The sequence below is a fragment of the Amphibalanus amphitrite genome, unplaced genomic scaffold, assembly GCF_019059575.1.
Source record: "Amphibalanus amphitrite isolate SeventyFive unplaced genomic scaffold, NRLGWU_Aamphi_draft 000683F_arrow, whole genome shotgun sequence".
NCBI classification, from domain to species: Eukaryota; Metazoa; Arthropoda; class Thecostraca; order Balanomorpha; family Balanidae; genus Amphibalanus; species Amphibalanus amphitrite.
This window is the reverse complement of record NW_024882177.1, coordinates 108,833-118,413: the sequence shown is the minus strand read 5'-3', so window position 1 is coordinate 118,413 and position 9,581 is coordinate 108,833. Positions and strand designations below refer to the sequence as shown.

At 44.1% G+C, this 9,581-nt stretch overlaps 1 long non-coding RNA gene across 1 annotated transcript; it reads left to right on the top strand.

Annotated features, from left to right (window-relative positions):
- Positions 1–847: 847 nt before the first annotated feature.
- LOC122364569 lies at positions 848–3,871 on the top strand. The gene is made up of 3 exons (XR_006253573.1): positions 848–939; positions 3,106–3,217; positions 3,323–3,871. It is a non-coding gene; the product is annotated as an uncharacterized LOC122364569 (long non-coding RNA).
- Positions 3,872–9,581: the final 5,710 nt, after the last annotated feature.

Sequence of the window (9,581 nt, the reverse complement as noted above, 5' to 3'; positions counted from 1 at the left end):
AAGCTCTTTTTCAAAGCAGGAGGAATTTGTACCTTTCCTCAGTTGCCTTATAAAAGTGAAGTCACAGATATATATATTTTTATACCTAAAAAAACCAGATACATGAATTACTGGTACAGATAACCGCATGCATTACAGCGAGCTTCTATATTTCTAGGTGTTAGGCTGTAGCAATGACAGGTTCACAAAACATTTTGGAGGCATTATTACTTAACTTGACCAAGTATACACTGAAAGCATTTTTACACTCACATCGCCGTATTAACACCACCTAAAGGTGTAAATAGCAGACTGAGCACTATACGCAGGTCTATAACACGGCAATTACGCTTAGAAACTGATCAAAGCGAAATTACACCTCGTTGGTGTGCAAATCACACTCATACAACACCTTATGGAAGTGCAATTCTGAACTTTAACACCTACACTGAAAATAAATTTACACTCGCGTGCCGGTGACACGAAAATAAGCACCAATGAGAGGCGTTTTGGTAGGGTGTAACACAACTCAACTGTGTAACTGTGGGGTGTAACGCCGAAGAATGGTGCAATTACTCGGTGTTCAAAATCAACACCGACAATTAACACCAATGCCACCTCAGACCAACCGACGCTACGGATAAATAACACCACCATTTGGTGTCAACACCCCGTGACAGAGACGTTATATCGCAAACGCCACACAATGGTGTAGCTCCCAGTTCATTGGTCTCTAAACGGTGTTACTAGCACCGTTACCATGGATCAGATATGGCCTTGGATTCAAGGTCAGCCGGCCGCCAGCCAGCGCGAGCGGTTGCGCGTGCACATGCGTAAATTCAAATGAACGGCGGCGCGGCGTGTTGATTCGCGCTTCAGTTTGAAACGAGTGATGCGGGGATGTGTGGAGACTGGAGGTGGTGTGAGATGAAGATGGAGCCTGCCGCGGGATCATCACAGGTATGATTTTGTGATATTAAGTTAGTGTCTGATTACTTCGTTAATTGTTGTGCCGAATTGATGTTATATTGTTTTAAGTCAGAATTCTGGAATCGCTGCCTGGTATGTTGAAGCCTCGATACTAAGTAGGTGCAATGCGATACGTTTGTATTCTTAAATATGAATTAATTCAACCATGCTCATGATCCCAGTAGCATAGAATGTGCATCATAGTCGTGAGATAGGTACTTGAAGGTGCAGAGATAGTATATTGAAGTACCGATCCCAACGTACGTACACCCCCCTGCACGCTGCGTGGTAGGATGAAGGTATGTAGTTATTTTCACTTATATCGACCAAACATCTTGGATAAACATCCTACAAACGTGAAATCGGTACCGACTTCACGTTTGTAGGATGTTCATCCGCAGAGGCATTATGCATATTTCTTTTGCTTCGCACGTTTCAAAAGCATTTATTTTTAATCGTATAGCCAAAATTAAACCGCAGAAGTATCAAAATGTAAAAGTAAATTCCCGACATTTTGCAGCAATGCGTGAAAGGGACAAAAGGGTAAAAGAAACGTGGCCTGAATCGAAATCTAACTATAATGCATGAAATTTTTATCACCTTGGATCAGCAATCAGCATCCACTACATAGTTTCGATGTTTAACCTTCACCCCAGTGGGGGGGGGGGGCATATGTTACCACCCTGTCGCGTTTTTTTTTTGCGTGTGAATAAAAAACCGTGGGCCGCGCCGCTTAAAGTAGCTTTCTGTACATCAATTCTGGACAATGTGTAAAATTTCGGGCCCCAGGTCATGTCAGGTCAGGTCACCAGGTCAAGCAAACTGACCAAGCCTAAAAACAAGTTTGCAATCATGTCCAGCCTGCAGTGTTTGGCAGAGAGGTTTTAAACTTGGTGGATTGCATGATGTTATAGGCGCCTATAATGTGTATATCTCGGATTTTTTATATCCGTGACCTAAGGTCAGGTCAGTGGCGTGACCTTACCATTATAAGTCAATGGAGACAAATGAAAATGCCTCTAGATCTGTGTGTACGCGTAGCAACAGTTTAAATATTTCAGAATCACAATGATTTGGACCACCCGTGACGACCAACTACCAAGGTGTCCTTTTTGCTGATACCCTCTAGAAAGGTCATCCGAGATCATTTGAGGCTACAAACAGATTTTTGCCAATAACTCTCGATTGGAAAGAGATAGAACGTTGGGGATGGCCTTATTGTGTTTGTCTTGTTGAGACGCATCGACTGATATGCAACATGACCTTTCCCGGTCAGGTCATGACCTTGACCTGGGGTCAAATTTTCAAGTTGACCTTTTAAGGTCAAATTATAGTTTATTCGACGCGTCTCGGCGAGAGGAACACAATCCTGGCAATAGAAATGTCGTGGCTTTTTTAAGTCAAAAGTTATTGTCGAAAAAAAAAACACTTTTCGTAAAAACAGCTATTTTTCGAGTTTTTGCCCTCTGGAGGCTAAAATGTTGACCTGAGGTCAATTTTGATGATGACCTTATCAAAAGAAAAGTTCAAAAGCTATCGATTGCTTTTCCATGCGTTTTTGTAGTATCATAGTTCCTGGGATAACGGCATGTTTTCTAAAATATGACAATGGCAAATTTTGAGTTTTGATGACCTCTGGTGACCCCTATATTGCTCTAAGATGAAAAATGACTGAAATACTTTCAAACGTACGCATTGAGCGCTATTGACTGCTTTTTACCGCGTCTTTCTAGCCCTCTTAGTTTCTGAGTTAGAGGTGGGTGGTAACATATGCCCCCCCCCCCCACTATGCGAAGTTGGCTGAGACCGCCACTGGGGCGCGGGTTAAAAGATATGTGTTGAAACATCTACTATTTTTTATATTTTGTTTATCATATTTTTCTTCAGTGCCAGCCTGGCACTGCCAGGGGTGGTTTGAGATAGGTAGTAATAGTGTAATATCAACGCTTGCACTCAGTGAAGCTTAGGCACTGTCTCCTCAGCTTATTTCAAGGGTAATAATCTTCGTTACCCACAGTTGAAAATGAACCTGCTGACCTTCGTGCAGTAAATCACTGAAACATGTACTCGCACCTTAAACTATCATTATGCCTTACTGTGAGTTTACTTGAAGTTGCAACATACACCATTTTAGTAAATGTGCACTATCTGTTGCAGATGTGGAAAGAGTTCGGTAGACTGACAGGCTGGGAAGGAGATGTCAAAGCCGACTGCGCACAGCGTCTCCGAGACGTGTTGGACCGCGTGAAGTTGGAGACCGGCTGTGGAGGTGAGTTCATTCTACACGTTTCTCAAAGCGATAAGGTACTGACTGCTGAATGTTGAAAAATATTTTTTGCGGAGCGCAAGCTAAGTCAGTGCATTTCCCTTGCAGATGATACTGTGTCAGCTCTGCTGTCGCTGCTGGGTGAGGACGACGCGGTGTTCCCAACAAACATGGAGGCGTGGCCTTGTATTGTGGGCGAGAACCTGTGTGTGGAAAAAAACGGAGGTCGTGAAGACGAACGTGCTAAGCAGCCAGGACAAACTGCTCCTGTGGGGAATCGTTTTCTCCGTCCTGTCACAGACAATGACATTCACGGCATGCCAGTGTACGGCCACCCTCATGAACGTTCATGTGCTGAGGGCGGATGAGATAGGCTCCATGCCAAAGAGGCTCCGAGCTGCCTGGAGTAGGCTGACTGCTCCAACTAAGTAGGTGACAAAAAGATGACGTTCAGTTGAGTTCATGAGCCTGCTTTCCTGTTCATTGTGACTTGTGAGTTAGGGCTCCAGGCGGCGCGGAGTCTCTTTACCATAGTGCTTTGGTTATCATACCAAGATTGTTTAGAAAAAACAGAGTCCGGTGACCACCCGTGCACTTGAGAAAGCGCCACTCACAGTTGCCGCAATTTTTGTTAATAACATTTGTTTATTGCTCGTCTCGGACGCTACAAAATAAATTGTCTTTATTTAAGGAATGCTTTGCTTTGTATGGGGTCTATGGCAAGCGACAGTATACGCATATGGACTTGTCACATATGTTCACACAGACGCATGCACACGTATAAGTATATATATATATATATATATATATATATATATATATATATATATATATATATATATATATATATATATATATATATATATATATATATATATATATATATATATATATATATATATATATATATATATATATATGTATATATTATTAATTCATCGAGATGCAGCTACACCAAACACCGGTGTATCTCCTTCACAACACCGGAAGGGGGTGTACCCAATTGGCTGCTAACACCACACATTGGTGTAAAGGTATTTGTTTTGTACCCGTAAAGAAGGTGCAAATTAATGGTGTAGCACCTTTTTATGGTGTAAAGACGTGGTGTAGCACCAAAAACTGGTGTACTTACAGTGATTTAACACCATACGCCAGTGTATATGCCTGGTGTTACACCAGGATTCAGTGTATGCTTACACCAAAACTTGGTGTTGAAACTACACCGGTGCAGGTGCTCAAAAACGGTGGGGTGTAAACATTTCCTAAAAAGGTGTAAACACCAGGAGCGGGTGTGAATTTATTTTCAGTGTAGCTTTTGTTCATTTACGAATAACACCTTCCTGTAGTGTAGATGATCGCGCTTCATGTGTGCTGTGCTATTGACAAAGGATCCTTGATCTGCGATTGCCGCATTTTTGTCTTGGCTCAACACTGCTCTGAAGTGTAATGTACCGGACGGCAAAGGCGCATGCGCGTGACGCCGCTCGCACCCACGCGGCTTTCAGTGCGCCATTGTGCTTCAACGAACGTGGTTGTTAGTGTGCTGAGCTGGTGTGACTATTGAGCATTGAGGAAGACCCACCTGCTCCGGAACGGGTAAGTAGATGACAGCATTTTCGAGATTATACTTTTTCTCGAAAAATTAGGACGTGCGTGATTTCCAAAGCTAATTTGTAATGCAGGGATGGGAAAAATTAGGCGCGCCGTGGTGCTGGCACTGCTCTGCTTCTCTTGATGATATTTATGGCACTAGGATTATTGGTTTTTGCTTCATCCTTGTTTAATACTAGAACTTCGTGAAATTTTTACGTTTGGAGACCTCCAGTGACCTCAGCAATGACCCGATCAAAAAATGACCTGAATGATTCTGAACGAACTATAACGAGCTATCTGTTGCTTTTGTCTGCGTCTTAGCTATACTTTCTTAGATAATCTGGTGTGCCCCCCTCCCCCCCATGGCGAAGTTGGCTGAGAGGCCCACCCGGGCGCGGGTTTAACTTTCTGGCAGCGGCAAGTATGAGTAATTTCGCTTCCCATGTGTGTTTCAGAGAAGGAACTCGAATACCTTCTACATACTCGAGATGCGTGAGGAGCAGGTCGTTTTTGGCCCTGCGACAACGAACAGACCGTCTACCATCGCAGATGGCGCGCTTTGAGTCGAAAGGGAGAAGATCGCCAAATTCCAAACAATGGCGAACATGCAGGACGAGCTGTACATCACGAACATCGCTATCTTTTTGGAGCGCGCTCGAAGGCGCTGGACTCGAACGCCTAGCCCCGGTTCATATCTGCAGAGGACTCGCCGTTCCATGTATGTACTTGTTGCACGGATCAACGCCCAATAAACGTTAAAATATTCTGACATTATACTGGTGTTTATTCTTCGTAAAGAGCGTGAGCGCGACCGGTGCAGGGGAAAGGGGGGAGGAAAGGGGAAGGGGATCTGGAATCAACAACACCCGAAATCGGATCGATATATACACTCGGAAGGCGTGCTCTGCTCTAGGTGTAACACTACAGTAAAAGGTCAATCACGAGTGTACCCGCCTTTTTCATCCGCGTGGAGAGTGTAAACGTGCAAAGTCAACGCCCCGGGCGAGTGTCTTGTTACACTTTATTTGAGTGTAAATATTACACCTCAGACTAGGGTAAAAAACGCAGAATTTCAGCTACACCCTCCTGAGGTGTTTACACCCGAGGAAGGTGTAAAAAAGTTTTCAGTGATAACCTGTCCGTAGGTGAACTGCAGTCATTAATTAATCAGACGATGCAAAATTGATGTTGGAAAAAATATCAGAATCAATAGGTAGGTATATGAAAAATACATGCTATTGAATTTATAGATTATGGCAAGATTTACTGCGCTGTGCGCCGCGATTTTCTTTTACGCAAAAAAAAATGACGAGTGTGGTTTAAACGCTCCCAGGGCGAAGGCTATATTACCAATCATTTACCTATTACTACGATTGATGCTGTTCAAACGGAAGGTACGAACATTGAGATAAGTAGCAACAATAAACTACGCATATATTTATTTGCGAATCTATTATTTTACCACACCAATTATTTTTGACATAGTTAAGTAACCCCGTTTGCTGAGGCGTATGACGAATATTTTATGTGTACATCAGCGAATATTTGAACTTCAAGATATTCCCGACCGCCTGTTGTTTCGCATGAACTGCGATTGAAAGAAAGCAGTTTACTGGATCGGAAAAGGCTTAACCAAGAGCCATGCTATGTTCTTGGCCACTCCTTGGGTACAGTTCTTGGAACAGGTGCTGTGCACTCATGACAAAAGTGATTGATCAGTTTCTATTTACCCTTGTTCTTAGTGGACTGATTGCCCCAAGCGAACGAAAAGTAGGCTGTAAGAATTGCATGCGTCCCGCAAACAACTTGCAACACAGTTTCAAAAATAGCCAACCTTATCTTCCTATTGAGTACCTCGTGATGCTTGCGACATGTAGTTACACTGTCAGACGAAAAATTCCGGAACAGCTTTCTAATGCTTTTCTGGGAATAAGCTCAAAGCGTTCTACACAACACAGCGACATTAAGCAAGTTGAACAATTAAAATATGTGTTACAAGGGATGATAATTTCCCCATAAGAACAAACTACCTATGCTAAAGGGCTAAGCGGCTAAGGTCAAAGGGCACATCCACTCCCAAGATTTCATTTGTTCGACGATGCTCACCCCAGGAATAGCGGCGACCATAGTTAATTAGGGCACTGCCAGCATTCAGCTCTTCCTGAATCCTGACGCTGATTCGGGACCGCTGCTCCAGAATGAGCTGACACCGCAGGTGGAGCTGCTTTTGGAGTTGATGGAATCACGTTGCGCCTGCTTTGTTACAAGGCAGCTGATTGTTGAATCGCACGTGTAAGTCAATATACCCTGGGCCCGACGACCGCCCTTCTCGTTCTCAGTTCTCGCTGTATCGCCATCCGTAGTCTGAAGCCTTACGACCTTCTCCCGTTTGCAGGTACCGCGGCTGGGTTCCCAGGATTGCACTAATTCTGGACGTTCCACGCCGGCACAGCGGATACGTTAATCAACATGCTAATCCAAATGGGGAGTTACGCTGTCTTTGGGCCTTTTGTAAAACCCAGCACGCCGAGAGTTATAAGATAACATTATCTGCTATAGAAAAATAGTTTCCAAATGCTTACGCGAATGTGCCCCTAGGCAGTGCGACGAACCTGCCCCATAACGTTATTTGTAGTGTATTTCAAAATTTCTTGTTGAAAAAATGACATTTTTGCAACAGAGAAGCTTGCAACAGTTCCGTGAATAGAGTGAGCTTCTTCGCCGCCACTTTTGAAAAGCTGAACCACATTTCCGAGTCAGGATCACGAAAATGGATGCCATGAAAAATGTTTGGAAAGCGCACTAATAATACAACTTTGCGTTTTTATTAAGCATGATAGCAGCTCCTGTGCTGTTTTCTGCAGTGAACGAGGGTCGGCAATGATAGACATATTTTCATAATTTACCTTGAGCTCGGGCAGTCACTCGTGTTCCCATTAACTGCTGAAAACGAATGTGCCCCATGCACGAAGTGTCCCGCTCTTCCCTATACCTACAACTTACATTCAGATTAAGGAAAGATTCAGTCGAAAGCTCACAGCCTCTCAGCGTGTTTGTTTTAGGATATTGGTGTTTTTACACCATTTTGAGGTTAAATCATTAGCTTAACAGTTTTCTCTATTCGTCTTTGAACCGACAAATTTCTTAATGCCCATAATATAACTACCTACAGCTAATGGAAGCTGGCTAGATACCTCAGCCTATGGCGAGCTGAATTTAGTGCGTAAATATCAAATATGACCACCATGCGCAGCTGCTTCAAGAAGTTTTCCCTGCGCTGTTATTAATGTTGACAATTAAATTAGGTGCACAATATATGTACCACTTGTAAGATTTCCAGATGCCAACCTCGGTTCTGCCGCTTTTCCTTTAGGTATTATCATCTTCTCTGTATTTCCCCTCAAAATGACGCAAAACCGCTGACCTCTAGGTAGGTACCCGTTGCTCCAGATTTAGACGAGATAAAATTGTGATACGTGGAATGCGATGGCCTCTAGGCCTCACCAGAGCTTTAAGACCGTTAGAATTTCTCATGTGCAGTTTCCCCATCATCTCCTCTCCTGGAAGCCTCGACTGCTCTCTCTGGCTGTCCATCCGGCCCGGGCCGTTACTCTTGTCTTCGGCTGCCCCCGGGTTACCCCAGCGCGCGCAGCCCGCTCCGCCCTGACACCCGGCTCATTGGTGGAAAGCCCAGAGTATTTTCTGAAGGAGGCCCAGGGAAATTTGCCTTTTACCCATATCACCGATGGACGAGCCATGTTGACACATGTCGGCGCCATTGTGAACCGAAGGCCGATCACAGCGGTGGACGCGACACTAGCGGGAATGGAGGCCGCGCCGCCGACACCGAGCGGGCCGCGTGAAGTCCGCGCTTCGAGGGCGCAGCACGTGACGAGCGCGGGCATAGCGACATCGGCTTCTTCGGAGGCCATTTTTTGACATACCGGCGTAAAATCCAACTCAAAACGACGCCGTGTACCCTCGATCGGGGCTAAAAATGGATCCATACATCGGTAGTCACTTTTATCGATAACTTATGGTTGCTATACGAGGAGTTCCTGACACCAGAACTGCCTTTATAAATAAGCGCCGCTCGAAACGACACGCAATGGCGACTGATGCAGGATTAGGTTCTGGACTGGTGAGCCCAAATGAAACGGGAAATTATTATTCTGTGACGCGGCCATTGTCACCCGTCTATGCGTGCTTCCACATGGCGTGACAGTGGCATGGCCAGGAGCTATACCTGAGGAGCCTTGGACTTGCCAAGGACGCCATGGTCCCACGTCGTCATTTTCCAACGGAGAACTTCCCATCCTGGCTATCTAGCTCACAACTCTGCATACCTACACTGAAAGAAAAACTACACCTGAAATTGGAATATTATTACGGTACACAAATCTCCACCCCTTTTAACTTCATTTTATGCCAGAGTAAAAGATGTTTGCATGGACAATTGGAGAATAATTCATTATCATAATCAATAATTCATAATCAATTCATTTTACACCCCTAGGTAAAGGGTGTAAAGGGGCGTTAGGAAGAATTAAGCATGTAATTTACGATAATAATTTTACGCCACAGTGCAATTTAAGCCAAAACAATTTCTACGCCTTGCGACATGGTGTAGAAATACCAGCGGGGTGCGAAGCTGAATGTGTACAATTTAATTCAAGATGTAAAAATAGCTCACGTTATAATCCGCATACAAAACAAAAGTAAACGATAATAATTGTATGCTCTTTTTCAGAGGGAGTAAAAATACGACTGGGTA